General features: G+C 48.2%; 2 non-coding genes across 2 annotated transcripts; both read left to right on the plus strand.

Moving 5' to 3' along the window:
- The first annotated feature begins 2,051 nt into the window (after positions 1–2,051).
- Positions 2,052–2,125, plus strand: MIR2284A (microRNA mir-2284a). Its single transcript, NR_030978.1, has one exon. It is a non-coding gene; the product is annotated as a microRNA mir-2284a (primary transcript).
- Positions 2,126–6,132: 4,007 nt separating this feature from the next.
- On the plus strand, positions 6,133–6,206 carry TRNAY-AUA (transfer RNA tyrosine (anticodon AUA)). The gene has a single exon. It is a non-coding gene; the product is annotated as a tRNA-Tyr (tRNA).
- Positions 6,207–17,333: the final 11,127 nt, after the last annotated feature.

Below are 17,333 nucleotides of genomic sequence, written 5' to 3' on the forward strand. Positions count from 1 at the left end.
GTAGAAGGTAGCCTTCCCAGGTAGCCTGCCAGGAATGTGCAGATGGGATAGGGACACTCTCCCCATGGTTCCAGGTCCCTTCTCTCTGCTCTTTGATAAAAGCAGCGTCTGTCCTGTGGACCCAAAAGCCCTACCTTCCCACGTGGGCCCTCGACAGCACCTGAGATGTATAAATAAGGCCAGAGCAGTTGGCTATCGAATTAGGCCGCTTCTGGCATTGCTATCGTTGGCAGAGCAGTTCCCCTCATGATTGTTATCAGCTATAATCAAATCTGGAGAGTGGCTGGAATGCTAATACCTTCTGCAGCAGCGTGTCCTTCTGTGGACATGGGCGAGCCATCCCCCTGCTTGCCAAGTCTCCAAAGGGGCTCAGATTCACCCCAACTGTTTTTCAGGGAGGTGGCCCACCAGATGAGCACTGTCAGCAGGCCAACCGGTCAAGCGATGTCATCTTGTGTCCCAGGAGAGGGCCTCCCACCCCAGCACTGGGTTTAGAGTGTGATGGCCAGAGTGAAGTGATAGTGATAGATTGTGGCTCCTACCCCCACCCTGCTAGAAGTGTACACAGGTGAGCTCCAGCTGGCCTTGCCTGTGATCTGTTAGAATCCCAACAAGATGTAGTCATTTATTTATTCACTAAGCAAAGGTGGGTTGCACACTTTCCCACAAGGCAAGAACTAAGAGGAGTTCCTGCCCTCCAAAGGCTCTCCTTCCAGGACACCGTCTCTCCAGCTAACTGTAGCATGTACATTACAGCATGTGTGTTACAGACATCAGGATGGACTCAGCATAGAGGGGCATTCTGGAGGACTTCCTGGAAAAAGCTACATGTCAGACGAATCAGAGGCAGGGTAGTGAAGAGAGGGTATTGTGGCAAAAGCCTCTACTCAAGGACCCTTGAGAGTCCCAGCAGAAGGGGCTGAATTGGACAAACAGGAATCAGAAGTCACATGCTCAACATGGATAGAAAGAAAGAGGGGAATCTCATGGTCTCCAGTTTCAGTGACAAGGAAAGTGGCTCCCTGTCCAGAAAAGGGGATGTGGGGAGGGGGGTGGCCAGAAGGAAAGGCTGGGTTGGGCTGCAGCTGCTTAAGGGTGGGGATCTGAATGCTAACCATCTTTGGGGAGGTCTGTGACCTCCACGGGGTGTTGACAAGAAAAACTGGCCAATGGTTTAGGCCCAGCAGGGGCCTGAAGTCCTCCCCAAGCACATGTCCTAGACCCAGGGGCTCCAGTGCAGAGGATGGATTGCTGGGGTCCACACACAGCCTGGAGGGGCACCTTGGCCCCCAGGAGCTCACACCATGGAGGGAAGAGACAGGTGGGTAACAGGAAATACAAAACCTAACAAGCGAAGGAGATTATTTTATTTGTAACTGTTTTGAAGGCAATAAAACAGGTGACATGATAGATAGATGGTGGATGACAGGGCAGGGGTGGGAGGAGCCTAAGATTAGATGAAAGATTGCATGAATTTGCATTATGATCAAATCCAAGTATGACAGTATACTTTCTATTCTTTGCTAACTGATGAGGTCACTGGTGAAGTGGTTTAGAGCTTTGTAGCCTCCAAACCCACATGAACTCTGAGCCTCAGCTTTCTAATACGTAAAATGGAGTTAGTAATATCAGTACCTCCCTCATATGGGGATTCGCTGTAATGAAGGACACAGCCCAGTGCCTGGCCTATAATAAGTGGTTAGGAATAGTCACCATATTGTATCATGAAAGTGAAAGTTGCTCAGTCGTGTCCGACTCTTTATGACCCCATGGACTATACAGTCCACGGGATTCTCCAGGCCAGAATACTGGAGTGGGTACCCTTTCCCTTCTCCAGGGGATCTTCCCAATCCAGGGATTGAACCCAGGTCTCCCTCATTGCAGGCAAATTCTTTACCAGCTGAGCCACAAGGGAAGTCCAAGAATACTGGAGTGGGTAACCTATCCCTTTGCCAGCAGATCTTCCCAACCCAGAAATCGAACCAGGGTCTCCTGCATTGCAGGCAGACTCTTTACCAACTGAGCTATCAGGGAAGCCCATTGTATTATGAGGTTAGCCTAAAAGTTCGTTGGGGTTTTTCTTTATGATCTTATGGAAGAACCCTAACAAAATTTTTGGCCCACCCAATACTCATCATTCATTCACTGACCACTCTGCTCTTGCTGCTGCTGCTGCTGCTAAGTCACTCCAGTCGTGTCTGACTCTGTGCGACCCCAGAGACGGCAGCCCACCAGGCTCCCCCGTCCCTGGGATTCTCCAGGCAAGAACACTGGAGTGGGTTGCCATTTCCTTGTCCAATGCATGCAAGTGAAAGTGAAAGTGAAATTGCTCAGTCGTGTCCAACTCCTAGCGACCCCGTGGACTGCAGCCTACCAGGCTCCTCCGTCCATGGGATTAGCCAGGCAAGAGTACTGGAGTGGGGTGCCATTACCTTCTCGACTCTCTGCCCTTACCCCATACTAGTCAGCCCTGCAGGCGCCCAGAAGGAACTCAGCCCCTTATGTGCCTTGTGCAGCATCGTTTTAAAGTACTTTCATCTGTGTTAGTCCACTTGACTCCTCCAATGTGACCCTGCAGGCAGCAAGCATGTTCAGGCCCACTTTTCAAATGAGGAGAAAAGTCCCTGACTGCTCACTGAGGTCCTGTGTCTTCTGCTCACCTCTGATGCTTTGGCTACAAAGTCTGTTCCTTTCAATGCAGGAGGCAGAATGGAAACTCTTCAAAGCAAAGAAGTGAGGATGCAAAATATTACAGGGGTGATGGTTCTCCACCCCAAGTCTGGGTCCATATAGTAACACATTATAGGGTAGAGTGGCTGATGGAGTGACCTCTGGGAGTGAGTGGCAGGGACGAGGCTGGAAGGAGCCCAGTCCAGTGACCATTTGGACCATAATTCCCGTTGGGCAACTGGGCTTAGCAAATTTGTGTGGCCGAAAGAGGCTTCTGATGACGTGCTTTGAGAAATTGAACATGCTTCTTACAGCTTCTCATGTGATCCCCTTGCAGCTCCCTGAAACTGACATCATTGTCCCCAATTTACAGATGAGGAAACTGAGGCTTATAACGGGCAACAAGCCAAGGCTTCAGCCTGGACTTGTCTTTTCTTGTTGCTGTGCTCCCTTCAAGAAAGCTGATACCAGCCCAGAAGCCATTCCACAGGCCTGTGTCCTACCCTCCCCTCTGCTCACAATGGGATTGCAAACATTCACATATGTTTGAAAGTAATGTACTTTCTACGTTACTTTCAGTTCAGTTCAGTTCAGTCGCTCAGTCATGTCCAACTCTTTGTGACCCCATGAATTTCAGCACACCAGGCCTCCCTGTCCATCACCAACTTCCAGAGTCCACCCAAACCCATGTCCATCGAGTTGGTGATGCCATCCAACCATCTCATCCTCTGTCGTCCCCTTCTCCTCCTGCCCCAAATCCCTCCCAGCATCAGGGTCTTTTCCATTGAGTCAACTCTTCCCATGAGGTGGCCAAAGTATTGGAGTTTTGGCTTTAGCATCAGTCCTTCCAAAGAACACCTAGGACTGATCTCCTTTAGAATGGACTGGCTGGATCTCCTTGCAGTCCAAGGGACTTTCAAGAGTCTTCTCCAACACCACAGTTCAAAAGCATCAATTTTTCAGTGCTCAACTTTCTTTATAGTCCAACTATCACATCCATACATGACCACTGGAAAAACCATAGCCTTGACTAGAAGGATCTTTGTTGACAAAGTAATGTCTCTGCTTTTTAATATGCTGTCTAGCTTGGTCATAACTTTCCTTCCAAGGAGTAAGCATCTTTTAATTTCACACACAAGAAACTCCAGCCACCCCCTCAATCAGTACCAGTTTCTAACCTGGAATCTTTGTAAATACAAGGAATATCATCTACCTTCAGAGCAAAGATTTGAAAGCTCTGAGCCCTTGTTGCATCTAGAAAGCTCCAAGGGCCCTCAAGGCTGCCAATTCCAGACAACCACAAAGTACCAGGATTCGAATCTGCCATTAATACACCCCATTTTTATGGTGATGCCCAGGGGACTATGATGTCACCTCAACACCTCGTAGATTAAAAGCTTGCTCCTGGGCACACGTCTGCTCATGCATGAAACACCTGCTGGGGTCTCCCGTGTCCCAGCCTGGGGACCAGGTGCTGGGTACACAGTGGGGCACAGAGTTCGCACCAGAGTTCCTGGGCTCACACATGCCCAACAGCAGCTAACACCACATATAGAACTGCATAAAGGAGACAAAAAGGGGTTCTGGGTTGACCAGGTTAGACAGTTTTGAGGGGTGGCCCACTGGTCTGAACCCTAAAGGGCCATATTTGATCCTCAAATCTCTCTCTGTGGCAGGTGGACCAGATATTACTTATTCCCATTTTCCAGAAGAGAAAGTCCAGGCTCAGAGAGGCTAAGTCATGTACCCCAAATCACACAGCTAATAATCCACAAAGCTGGGGCTCCAACGAGAGTTCCCAGGACCTCAAGCCTAGGACACTTTCCTACTTTACATATTTCACCCTGAAATTACTCAGTAGAGTAAAGATACAGAGGTAACTGGTAAAAAGCATCATGCCATAGAGTAGAGTGCCTGTAACTGAAAAGATATTCTTTTTCCATCCCTAAACGATCCCAACTCATCCTGCAAATAACACAGACACACCTAGGGAAGTCCTAAAAGTCAGCTAACGCTGCTGTGACAAGGAGCCTCTGCAAAACTCATGTGCCGTCAAGACGTTTTTAGAGGTGTCATCACAGGTCTTAATCACCACTGACAATTAAAACAAGACCCAACAAAGGTGGCAGTGTGTGTGTATATGTGTGTGTGTGTGCGCGTGCATGCACACATAAGCATGCGCGTGCAAGCATGCAACTCCTCGCCTGCTCCCGGTGACAGGGTCAGGGAAGAATTTTCTGTGACTAATTAGGTTTTAACTCGCCAGAGAGAAAGTGGACATTGGCAGCCTATTGTATAAGAGTGAAACAAAGTTTGAACTAGAGTGAACTTAATTTCCTTTGCACTGAAAGGAAAGAAAGATTAATGAAATATCCCCAAATCCATCCTGTTAGTTTTTATTAAATCAGCAAATGAAATTTAACCTCCAATTCTGTTATAACGTCCTTTCCTGTAGATTGGGTTTCAACGAGCCTAAGTGAAATAGACACCCTCCCTCTAGAACAACATTGCGATATGAAAATTGCATTATTGCCATCAACATCAGGTTACCTGAGGAACAAGTCACTTGGAAAACAATTATGTCCAGAAAGAGCTGAATGACACATGCATGGCCTCACGTTTACAAGACCACGATGCTCTGATTATGGTGTTGCTGCAAGGCCATTTCTCACCTCTTTGCTAGATGCTAATAAAACAAAATCAGTTGAATTTGATGTCACAGCAGCTGCAATGCTTCATCTTCAAATGTGTGATGCGTGCTAAGTCGCTTTAGTTGCATCTGACTGTGCGATGCTATGGATCAAGAGCCTGCCAGGCTCCTCAGTCCATAGGATTCCCCAGGCAGGAGTACTAGCGTGGGTTGCCATGCCTTCCTCTAGGGGATCTTCCTGACCCAGGGATGGAGCCCACATCACCTGTGGCTCCTGCCTTGCGGGCAGATTCTTTACTGCTGAGCCACCAGGGAAGCCCAAGAGAGGGGTGAAGACAGCCAACAACGATGATCTGATCTATCTTGTACTTTCTGTATGCCAGACACTGGCTTTCTCCTGGATATTGCTCTCACAAGACTTCAACATGGTGGTACTCACCCTTCATAAGGAGGAGGAAACAAGTCTCAGGAAGACAAAATGAATTTACTAGGGTCCCAGAGCTGAGAGTCAAGTTCACCTATCTAACCTGCAATTATTTCCTGGCTCTGCAGAAGGAAGTGTATGTATCACTTTACACTGTGACGTCCACTGGACCAACCTGAACAAGCAAAGCATCACTCGGTCTCGCCTCCCTGGTGATCATGGGAACCCCAAGCATCCACACACGCATGTTGGTGCTGAAAACCTTACAATGTCTGTGCAGCCCTTGGTCTTTCCCATCTTGTCTTATTTGACCTGCACCATAGTTCCACGAGAAGGGATATGAATGCCATTTTATAGAGTTCCTTAGAAGGGAAGTTCCCTGGGGGCTTCCCTGGTGGTTCAGACGGTAAAAGCGTCTGCCTATAACGCAGGGGACCCAGGTTCGATCCCTGGGTCAGGAAGATCCCCTGGAGAAGGAAATGGCAACCCACTCCAGTACTCTTGCCTGGAAAATCCCATGGACGGAGGAGCCTGGTAGGCTTCAGTCCACAGGGTCGCAAAGAGTCGGACACGACTGAGCGACTTCACTTTCTTTTCTTTAGAAGGGAAGTAACAGGTGGGCTTCCATGGTGGTTCAGAGGGTAAAGCATCTGCCTGCCATGTGGGGGACCCAGGTTCGATCCCCGAGTCCAGAAGATCTCCTGGAGAAGGACATGGCAACCCACTCCAGTACTCTTGCCTGGAGAATTCCATGGATGGAGGAGCCTGGTAAGCTACAGTCCACGGGATTGCAAAGAGTTGCACATGACTGAGCAACTTCACTTCTAGTCCAGGGTCCTGGAGAGTAAGTAGCAAAGCAATAGCTAAGAGTCTGGGCTTCCTCTCTTGGGTCCAGGGCAACCCCTGGACACCCCCAATAGTGTCTGGACTCTTATGTTCCCACGGGCACTGTGGTGAGGAGGGAAGAACATTCTTAGGACTTCCCCAACAGTGATTTTCAGAGGAGTGACACCAAAAAGCGTGCTGTTATGGGATAGAAGGAAAAAATACAAAATGAGACGAGGTGGTCGGGCGGAGGCCTCAGTTCAGTTCAGTTCAGTCACTCAGTCGTGTCTGACTCTTTGTGACCCCATGAATCGCAGCACTCCAGGCCTCCCTGTCCATCGCTGACTCCTGGAGTTCACTCAAACTCGTGCATCGAGTTGGTGATGCCATCCAGCCATCTCATCCTTTGTCGTTCCCTTTTTCTCCTAACCCCAATCCTTCCCAGCATCAGGGTCTTTTCCAATGAGTCAACTCTTCGCATGAGGTGGCCAAAGTATTGGAGTTTCAGCCTCAGCATCAGTCCTTCCAATGAACACACAGGACTGGTCTCCTTTAGGATGGACTGGTTGGATCTCCTTGCAGTCCAAGGGACTCTCAAGAGTCTTCTCCAACACCACAGTTCAAAAGCATCAATTCTTCGGCATTCAGCTTTCTTCACAGTCCAACTCTCACATCCATACATGACCACTGGAAAAACCATAGCCTTGACAATACAGACTTTTGTTGGCAAAGTAATGTCTCTGCTTTTGAATATGCTATCTAGGTTGGGCATAACTTTCCTTCCAAGGAGTAAGTGTCTTTTAATTTCATGGCTGCAATCACTATCTGTAGTGATTTTGAAACCCAAAAAAATTAAGTCTGCCACTGTTTCCACTGTTTCCCCATCTATTTCCCATGAAGTGATGGGACCAGATGCCATGATCTTTGTTTTCTGAATGTTGAGCTTTAAGCCAACTTTTTCACTCTCCACTTTCACTTTCATCAAGAGGCTTATCAGTTTCTCTTCATTTTCTGCCATAAGGGTGGTGTCATCTGCATATCTGAGGTTATTGATATTTCTCCCAGCAATCTTGATTCCAGCTTGTGCTTCCTCCAGCCCAGCGTTTCTCATAATGTACTCTGCATGTAAGTTAAATAAGCAGGGTAACAATATACAGCCTTGACGTACTCCTTTTCCTATTTGGAACCAGTCTGTTGTTCCATGTCCAATTCTAACTGTTGCTTCCTGACCTGCATACAGGTTTCTCAAGAGGCAGGTCAGGTGGTCTGGTATTCCCCTCTCTTTCAGAATTTTCCACAGGTTATTGTGATCCACACAGTCAAAGGCTTGACATAGTCAATAAAGCAGAAATAGATGTTTTTCTGGAACTCTCTTGCTTTTTTGGCCTATCTTTTTATTTTTGCAAGATGGAGGCAGATGTACTTTTCTGCGGGGCTGAGAGTGGGGGTAGGAGCTGCACTTCCTTTGAGGCCAGGAGAACCTACCAGACTCAGGGATCAGCTCAGAAACTGTCCCGTCAGCCAGAGAGCAAATGGAGACAAGCTGACTGCCTGGTGTGGGGTGTGGGATGGGGCTACGGCCCAGGCTTCTGTCATTCTGGGACTCCGTCTTTGCCTTTGCAAACTTCTCGTCTGTGTTTTCTCCGAGGCCCGGCTCAGTGGCCGGGGAATACAAACACAGATGGAGCAAGAGCGGTGCTTCCTTGCCACTTACTGCCTCTGGGCAAGCCCTTGACTTCTGTGAGCCTCAGCTTTCTCATCTGTGAAATGGGAATGATAACTCCTCCCTCCCTAGGCTGTTTGAAATCAGAATTAAACGAGAGAGTGAATGTGAGTAATTAATGCAGTGCTAGGCACACAGTAAGTGCCCAATAAATGTAGACTATGCTTTCAAGATTTTTTCTTCCTTCAAGGCATGAAAATTCCTGCAAAACTGCTGGCTTAGAAACCTGAACGTTCATGCCTTGCTCAAGGGCCCCCAGAGATCTGCTCTCGGAGGGCGGCTGACACACATCCAGGCATACATTCCGATGGGACCTGTCTGTTTCTGACTGCCCACATTTGGGGCCCCATTGCAGCTCTATTAGCTGCATAAAATATTCGAAGTGATAGCCAAGAAGGAGGCCTGCTTTGCCAAGGCTCCCCGAGCCCGTCCTCTGGAATTGATTACTCGGAGCCTTTCAGAAACGCAGGAATAAAACGATGCCAGGGCGGATGGACAAGCTGGGGACGACTCATGTTTCTAATCCAGCAGCCCCCCCTCTTCCCCTCCCACCCCGGAACAAAGTCTTCTCCAGTTTTTAGTAAACTTAACTTGACAATCGTCAAAGAGAATCAAACAGCGTAGAAACGAAGCCTTTAAAAGATGTCAGAAGAAGTCAGAATCGGTAGAAATCTACTACGCTTCCCAACGCCCCCCTCCTCCCCTGAATTAGTAAATATTTAAATCTTTTAGGAACTGGCTCCAGGGACTGGATTATTTAACTTGTTGGCAAGAATGCGCTTAAGGAAGGGCATTCATGTTTATTTTGGGTTTTACCTCCTCACCTCTTTAGTGTAATCCCCAAACCTAATCAGAGGGTTTCTGGGAAGATACCAATTAGCAGCCCCCGCTGTGTCCCTCCCCACCCCAAATCCCCAGATGGGAGGGGAGAAGCCCCTGGAAGGTAGACAATCAGCCGAAGGTGCTGCTCTGTTCTCTGCAGGCCGAGGGGCGGGAGCAGGCCCCAGACCACCAACAGACCGATGGGGCTTTCAACACCTCCTGGCATTATCAGGAGGGCCTCCCCAGCTAAGTGAGCCCTCCCCACCCCCTGCTCATTAACAGTTCCCCTTGGAGTCTTCTCTCCACACAAAGCCTCTTTGCAGGGTTTAGGGGAGAATGGTTTGGAGGTGCATCCTGAACATCTGGGCACAGCTGGCCTGCTGTGGTGGCCCCACGAGATCCAGCACAATATGACCAGATTCCTGGGGCCGATTCCCACTGGGAGCGGAAGAGGCAAAATGAATGTTAGTGGATCAGCTCCCACATGCCCTGCATTAGGCAATTTATTGATGCTCTTTAATTTCATTTGTTATTGTCTTTGTTTAGTCGCTGAGTCATAACCAACTCTTTGTGACTCACAGACTGTAGCCCACCAGGCTCCCGGGTCCCTGGGATTTCACAGGCAGTCATATGGAGACGGTTGCCACTTTCTTCTCCAGGGATCTTCCTGACTCAGGGGCTGAACCTGCCTCTACTGCACTGGCAGGTGGATTCTTTACCACTGAGCCACCTGGGAAGCTCGCTCTTTAATATGATTCCACATAAAGACCCACATCTCAGGGACTTCCCTGGTGGTCCAGTGGTTAAGACTTTAAGCTTCCAATGCAGGGGTCGTGGGTTTGATCCCTGGTCAGGAAACTACGAACAAAGCTAGTGAAACTAGGTGATGGAATTCCAGTTGAACTATTTCAAATCCTGAAAGATGATGCTGTGAAAGTGCTGCACTCAATATGCCAGCAAATTTGGAAAACTCAGCAGTGGCCACAGGACTCAAAAAGGTCAGTTTTCATTCCAATCCCAAAGAAAGGCAATGCCAAAGAATGCTCAAACTACCACACAATTGTACTCATCTCACATGCTAGTAAAGTAATGCTTAAAATTCTCCAAGCCAGGCTTCAGCAATATGTGAACCGTGAACTTCCTGATGTTCAAGCTGGTTTTAGAAAAGGCAGAGGAACCAGAGATCAAACTGCCAACATCCGCTGGATCATGGAAAAAGCAAGAGAGTTCCAGGAAAACATCTATTTCTGCTTTATTGACTATGCCAAAGCCTTTGACTGTGTGGATCACAATAAACTGTGGAAAATTCTTCAAGAGATGGGAAAACCAGACCACCTGACCTGCTTCTTGAGAAATCTGTATGCAGGTCAGGAAGCAACAGTTAGAACTGGACATGAAACAACAGACTGGTTCCAAATAGGAAAAGGAGTACGTCAAGGCTGTATATTGTCACCCTGCTCACTTAACTTCTATGCAGAGTACATCATGAGAAACGCTGGACTGGAAGAAACACAAGCTGGAATCAAGATTACAGGGAGAAATATCAATAACCTCAGATATGCAGATGACACCACCCTTATGGCAGAAAGTGAAGAGGAACTGAAAAGCCTCTTGATGAAAGTGAAAGAGGAGAGTGAAAAAGTTGGCTTAAAGCTCAACATTCAGAAAACAAAGATCATGGCATCTGGTCCCATCAGTTCATGGGAAATAGATGGGGAAACAGTGGAAACAGTGTTAGACTTTATTTTTGGGGGCTCCAAAATCACTGCAGATGGTGACTGCAGCCATGAAATTAAAAGACACTTACTCCTTGGAAGGAAAGTTATGCCCAACCTAGATAGCATATTAAAAAGCAGAGATATTACTTTGCCAACAAAGGTCCATCTAGTCAAGGCTATGGTTTTTCCAGTGGTCATGGATGGATGTGAGAGTTGGACTGTGAAGAAGGCTGAGCACCGAAGAATTGATGCTTTTGAACTGTGGTGTTGGAGAAGACTCTTGAGAGTCCCTTGGACTGCAAGGAGATCCAACCAGTCCATTCTGAAGGAGATCAGCCCTGGGTGTTCATTGGAAGGACTGATGCTGAAGCTGAAACTCCAGTACTTTGGCCACCTCATGCAAAGAGTTGACTCATTGGAAAAGACTCTCATGCTAGGAGGGTTGGGGGCAGGAGGAGAAGGGGACGACAGGATGTGATGGCTGGATGGCATCACTGACTTGATGGACGTGAGTCTGAGTGAACTCCAGGAGATGGTGATGGACAGGAAGGCCTGGTGTGCTGCAGTTCACGGGGTCTCAAAGAGTTGGACACGACTGAGCGACTGAGCTGAACTGAACTGAACAGGAAACTAAGATCTCATATTGTTGCAGGAAGGGGGACCCCTTCCAGGGCCTGAAACTGGGCTCTTGTCTAACACTCAGAAATGAATTGTCCGAGGAGACCATGTGCTGACAAAGCAAGAGATTTTATTGGGAAAGGGCACCCGGGTGGAGAGCAGTAGGGTAAGGGAACCCAGGAGAACTGCTCTGCCGCGTGGCTCGCAGTGTCCGGTTTTATGGTGATGGGATTAGTTTCCGGGTGATCTTTGGCCAATCATTCTAATTCAGAGTCTTTCCTGGTGGTGCACGCATCGCTCAGCCAAGATGGATGCTAGCAAGAGTGATTCTGGGAAGTGGACGGACATGCGGTGTCTCCTTTCGTCATTTCAGGGACTCTTCCGGTTGGTGGTGGCTTATTAGTTCCATGTTCCTTATCAGGATCTCCTGTCATAAAACAACTCATGCAAATGGTTACTATGGTGCCTGGCCAGGGTGGGCGGTTTCAATCAGTGTGCTTCCCCTAACAACATGCCACATAGTCATATTAAAAAAAAAAAAAAAACAGACCCACATCTCTGGGGTTCCAGCTTGACAACCCCATTTCTGCTTGGGCACCCCAGATTCCCCTCTCAGCTTGGCCCCTGGTGCGGGAGTAGGATCCATGAACTACACCTGTGGGTACAGGTATGGTTTTTGCATATGAAGACACATCCATCTTTCCATCAGTCTGGGCATCTCCAAGGCAGGGATTCCTCATGGCCAGAAGCAGCCGATGGACTTTCACAGGGTCCTTGGGCTGCCTGCCTCTTCTGTCCCCAGGAATGCAAGGCATTCCCTCTTGGGGCTTTTGCCATGCTAGGAGGGGACCATTCAGAGACAATTCTTCTGCAGTTTCCTTTCTAGCAATGAAACAGAGTGTCTCCAGCCGACTTGGGCTGGAAATCTTCTCTCTGACTGTGATACCCAGGAGCTGGTCTGGTAGAAACCAAGCTGGTGAGCTGAAAAAGCAGGTGGTCAGAGCTAGGGCCCACAACAGTGTCGTTGCCCCGGCCTGGCTGGGCGATGTAGGTAGGTCACCAGATATCTCCGGCCACTGTGCCCTCACAGAGGACAGTAACCTGCCCTCCGGGAGCCAGAGGACAATGCAAGGCTGAGTAGGTACCCGTCCTGGTGTGTCACAGCTTGGGGCTGGACCTCAGTTTCCTCTCTTCTCCTGTGAGTTGAAGTCAACGAATGCTCTGGAAAGGTTTTAACCATGAAGGTACAGGGGTTGGGGCAGTTTCTTGCTCCGATGGAGACAGTCTTCCTTTCCAACAGCTTCCTGACTTTGTGGGAAATGACGTGGCCCACTGTTACCTATGCATACTGAGGTCAGGTGGCAAAGTGGGAAAGAATCTTCCTGCCTGCAGGAGACGCAAGAGATGTGGGTCTGATCCCTGGATCGCGAAGATCCCCTGGAGGAGGAAATGGCAACCCACTCCAGTATTCTTGCCTGGGAAATGACAGAGGAGCCTAGAGGACTACAGTCCACAGGGTCACAAAGAGTCAGGAAGGACTGAGCAATGGAGCACACAGCACAACGCACAGTGAGGCCAGCAAGGCAGACCTTCAGCGTCTGAAGTCTTCCTGGGGAGGTAAGCATGAGTCTAGGCGCCCACCTTGAGGCCGCTGCCCTGTGACCTCAGGGAGGCGCTGACCTCTGCCTTCTGGTTTCCGCAGGTGAAAGCCCCAGGCGAATGCCACCCACTTCCAAGGCCCTACAGAGATCATGCACTCAGGGTGACCCATGAGGGCAAGGGTAGATGCTGGCAACAGCAGCAAAATATAAGGGAGAGGTCAGTCCAGAGGAGATGGAAAGCTTCCAGGGTGTGATGAGCTTTGGTGCTGCTCCTGTGAGGAAATCAAGGCTCAGTGGTCATCCTGGGCAATAGACCTGACCCTGCCGCTCAACTGCACTTTGACCTCATCCAGGTCACCCGCTCTGGGGCCTCTGTGTTCTCATCTCCCAGTGAGGATGGAATTGGATGGGATAGTCCAGTTTTAAGAATTTGCCTTGCTGGCAGCCAGACCGCCTCCTGGAGACTCCTGGGGTGGTCTCCCCTGGAAAGGCATTCATTCTTGGTTTCTTTGAGTTTAGTTGCTTTACAATGCTGCGTTAGTTTCTGCTGTACAGTGAAGTGAATCAGCTCCACCCCACCGGATAAGCATTCCTGAGTTGGTTTAAGGTTCTATAGGTCTCCAGAGGCCTCGCTGTCAGATGGGTCTAACTTGGGCCTCATACATGGGCTTTCTGCTTAGAATAACATATTCATAAGGGAATTTCTTTAGAAAGCAGATTCGAGCTGCGGCTTCTAGGTCATCGACCAGGCTGACATGAGCTTCCAGGAGCCATCATGATAGAACCAGGATCATCAGGCCAGCCCCCTTCTCCCCTGCCATGAAGTGAACAGCTTCATGGGTTTTCCTCAGAAACCCCCCTGTACAGGAAGGTGCCCCTAAGCAGTAGAAAGAGGCAGGAATTGGCACTGCCGATGGCCAAATTCAGATCCCAGAGGCACTTTTTGGTCGTTGTCTATGAACTTGGGTCAACCCCTAGCCTCTCTGAGCCCAGTTATCTCATCTGTGTGCTGGGGACAATGGCACCTACATCTTGGGTTGTTGGGAGGATTGAATGGCAGGAAATGCACAGTGAGACGTACCCACAGTAAGTAGAAGGGTGGGGATCCATTATTCAGATTCCTCTTCTGACCTACAGCTAACATCCAGCCACTCTGATGTCCTCAGTAGAGCAGTTTGGGGACACGTGCTTATCTACCACTTTACTCATTCTCTCTTCCATTCATTGAGGGGCTATTATTGAGCACCTATTGTATACTCTGTCTAGTGCCAGGTTCAAGGGATAGAGAGATGGCGAGTCTTCACTCCGTGCTTTCAAATGCTCACAACCTAGAGGAAAGAGATCTTTCTTGTAGCAATCATACAAGGGTGCAGGTGGCCTGCTTATGAGGGGCCACAGAAGCATGAAAGGGCTCCCCAAGTTTGCCTTTCTACAAAGTGGAGGATTCAGACACCATATTCCAAGGAACCTTTCTATCTGCCCATGGGAGAGGACAGCCCAAGAGGAATTCTCTGTGAGTCCTGTGTTTTAGGGTCTTTGTTTAAGCCAATGATCTGTGAAAATGGCAGCATCTTCACCACAGCACCCTGGCCATTCTCATGCAGAGCATCCCAACTTCTTAGAGGGTTCTTCCTCCTGCAAGCCCCAAGTCATGACCCCACACAGGACATGCTGAGGTACCCAAATGATACCTGAGCTGCACTTGTTATTCTGAAGACTGCCTTCCTCCACTGGCTTCCAATTAGAACATCTTCAGCTAATCACCTGTAGGAGACTCCCAGCAGAACCGTCCACCTACAGACCCCAAAGGAAAGCATGCCTGAGGGCAGGCAGTACCCTGTGATTCCCCATGAATTTCCCTTTTCCTATTTCAGCTCGCATGCTCCCCCAGCCCCAACGCACAGAAACACATGCCTCCTCTTTTAGCGGTTGTTCTTTTCCACAACTGAGCAAGATGTCACACGTGAAAAAGGAAAATCCTGGAAGAACTGGTTAAGGCTGGCCACTGCCATCTGGGTAACTCCTGGTGAGTCACTTGGTTTCAGAAAGATGTCAAAGCACAGAGATGTTTGCCAGGGAGGTGGGGAACCAGCCCCCAGGGGCTCATGAGATCCCTCCCCCACCCTCCTCTGCCATGAAATATCAAGGAGAAGCGAGTGGGGTGAATTATGTGAATAGATGCGGTATTTTATGAAATACAAGAAGAAAAATGCTCTAAACCCATAATCATAAACACAGCATATGGAAAAAGGAAAGAGCTAGTTTTGAGTAAGAAGCGTCTTTTATCTACTCCCATCTCCTCCCCTTTCTGGTCAATATTAGATACATAATCAGAGAAATTCTTAAATTTCACCCAAGGCTTACTTGAGTTGGAAGTTTGATTTTTCTGGTAAAGAAATTCCCTACCATGCATCTATTGCAAGAGGGATTTTCTTTCTCAAATGCTTTCACCTGTCAAAAGCCCTCTGTCCAGAAACTTACCAGATGCCTCTACTCTCTCGTTCTGCAAAGTAGAGGGAAAAGGAGACCGTGTCCAGTGTCTGCTATAAGCCGGGCACAGACACAGACATCTGGCATCTTCCACTGGCTTCCAGGAAGTCTGCGAGGGCAGTGGGCTGCCTGCAGGCTCATGGGCTCAGAGAGTCCAGGAGTCTTGCCAGGAAGTACCAGCTAGGAAGCAGCAGGGTCAGAATGCTCAGTAATCCCAAAGCCTAGAGCTCCCTACTCCCTCAGACCTCTCATTTGAAGAGACTGCCTGTTAAAATGGAGAGTAACTGGGGGCAGAGGGGTGTTTTCTCTCCAATCAACACAGGTTACTGTGCTTGGCTTCCTTCAGGCTTCTGTATTTTTATTCCTCTCTTAGAAACAGCCACGTGAAAAGACTGCTCAGCACCTTCTCCTATTTGATCTATATCCTTCCTCCCTTCTTTCTCTCTTCCTTCCTTCCTCTCTGCATTTCTCCTTTCTTATTAATTTTTAAAAAAATTCATTTATTTTATTTATTGGCTGAACCAGGTCTTAGTTGTGGCAGGCAGGATCTTTGATTTTCCTTTGGCATATGAACTCTTAGTTCTGGCATGTGGAATTTATTTCTCTGACCAGGGATTAAACCCAGGCTGGCTACATGGTGAGCTCGAAGTCTTAGCCACTGGACCACCAGGGAAGTCCCTTAATTATTAATTTAAAAATTATTTATTGAGATCTGATAGATGATAACATGCACACATCTATCAGCTTGTGATGAGTTTGTAATATATTAATTCACTTGACCACCTGATGCAAAGAGTCAACTCACTGGAAAAGACCCTGAGGCTGGAAAAGATTGAAGGCGAAAGGAGAGGAAGACAGCAGATGTGATGGTTAGATGGCATCACTGACTCAATGGACATGAATTTGACCAAACTCGGGGAGACAGTGAAGGACAGGGAAGCCTGCTGTGCTGCAGTCCGGGGGTCACAATGAGTTGGACACAACTGAGCGACTGAACAACAACATCCGTGGAATCACCGCTCGGTAACTTCCTCCCCTCTTCCCTCCCCCAGCAAGCTACATAAGGACTATCTTACTCGTTCAAAGAAGAAATTCATTGTACTGGTCCTTCAGCTTCACTGTTGCATGCTTCAGGCTTCCATGGTTTGTTCTTTTTTCCTTGCTGTATAGTATTCCATCGAGTGACTATACCTCTAATTATTTATACATTCTGCTGGTAATGAACATTTGGTTGTTTCCATTTTCTAACTGATGTGTATAATGTTGCTATGAGCTTTCTCTTGCCTGACTTTTGACAGGTATGAACAGACGGTGTGCTGCAGTCCAGGGGGTTGCAAAGAGTCGGACAAAACCGAGCAAGTGAACTAAATTGAAACACGTTTCACTTGGGTATATAATCAAAAGTAGAATTACCAGGTCGTGGTGTATGTTTTCTTGGTTATTAATTTTTATTTCAGAAGTGATATACACTATCATAAAGTTAAATAAAGAAAAAGTTACACTTCACCTCCTCCAGATTCATCCTCCAGGCTACGTCCTAACACACTTCCACCTACTCATACAACATACATGTACACGTGTGTCGCGTGCATAGGGTGTTTTGCATTTCTTTCTTTTCTTATTCATTTTCTTTCTCAAACAAAATTAAGATCATTTTATAACACTACTTGTGAAAGTGAAAGTGGCTCATTCGTGTCCAACTCTTTGAGACCCCATGAACTGTACTGTTCAAGGAATTCTCCAGGCCAGAATGCTGGAGTGGGTAACCTTTCCCTTCGCCAGGGCATCTTCC

Source organism: Bos taurus, chromosome 21, assembly GCF_002263795.3.
Source record: "Bos taurus isolate L1 Dominette 01449 registration number 42190680 breed Hereford chromosome 21, ARS-UCD2.0, whole genome shotgun sequence".
Taxonomy (NCBI): domain Eukaryota; kingdom Metazoa; phylum Chordata; class Mammalia; order Artiodactyla; family Bovidae; genus Bos; species Bos taurus.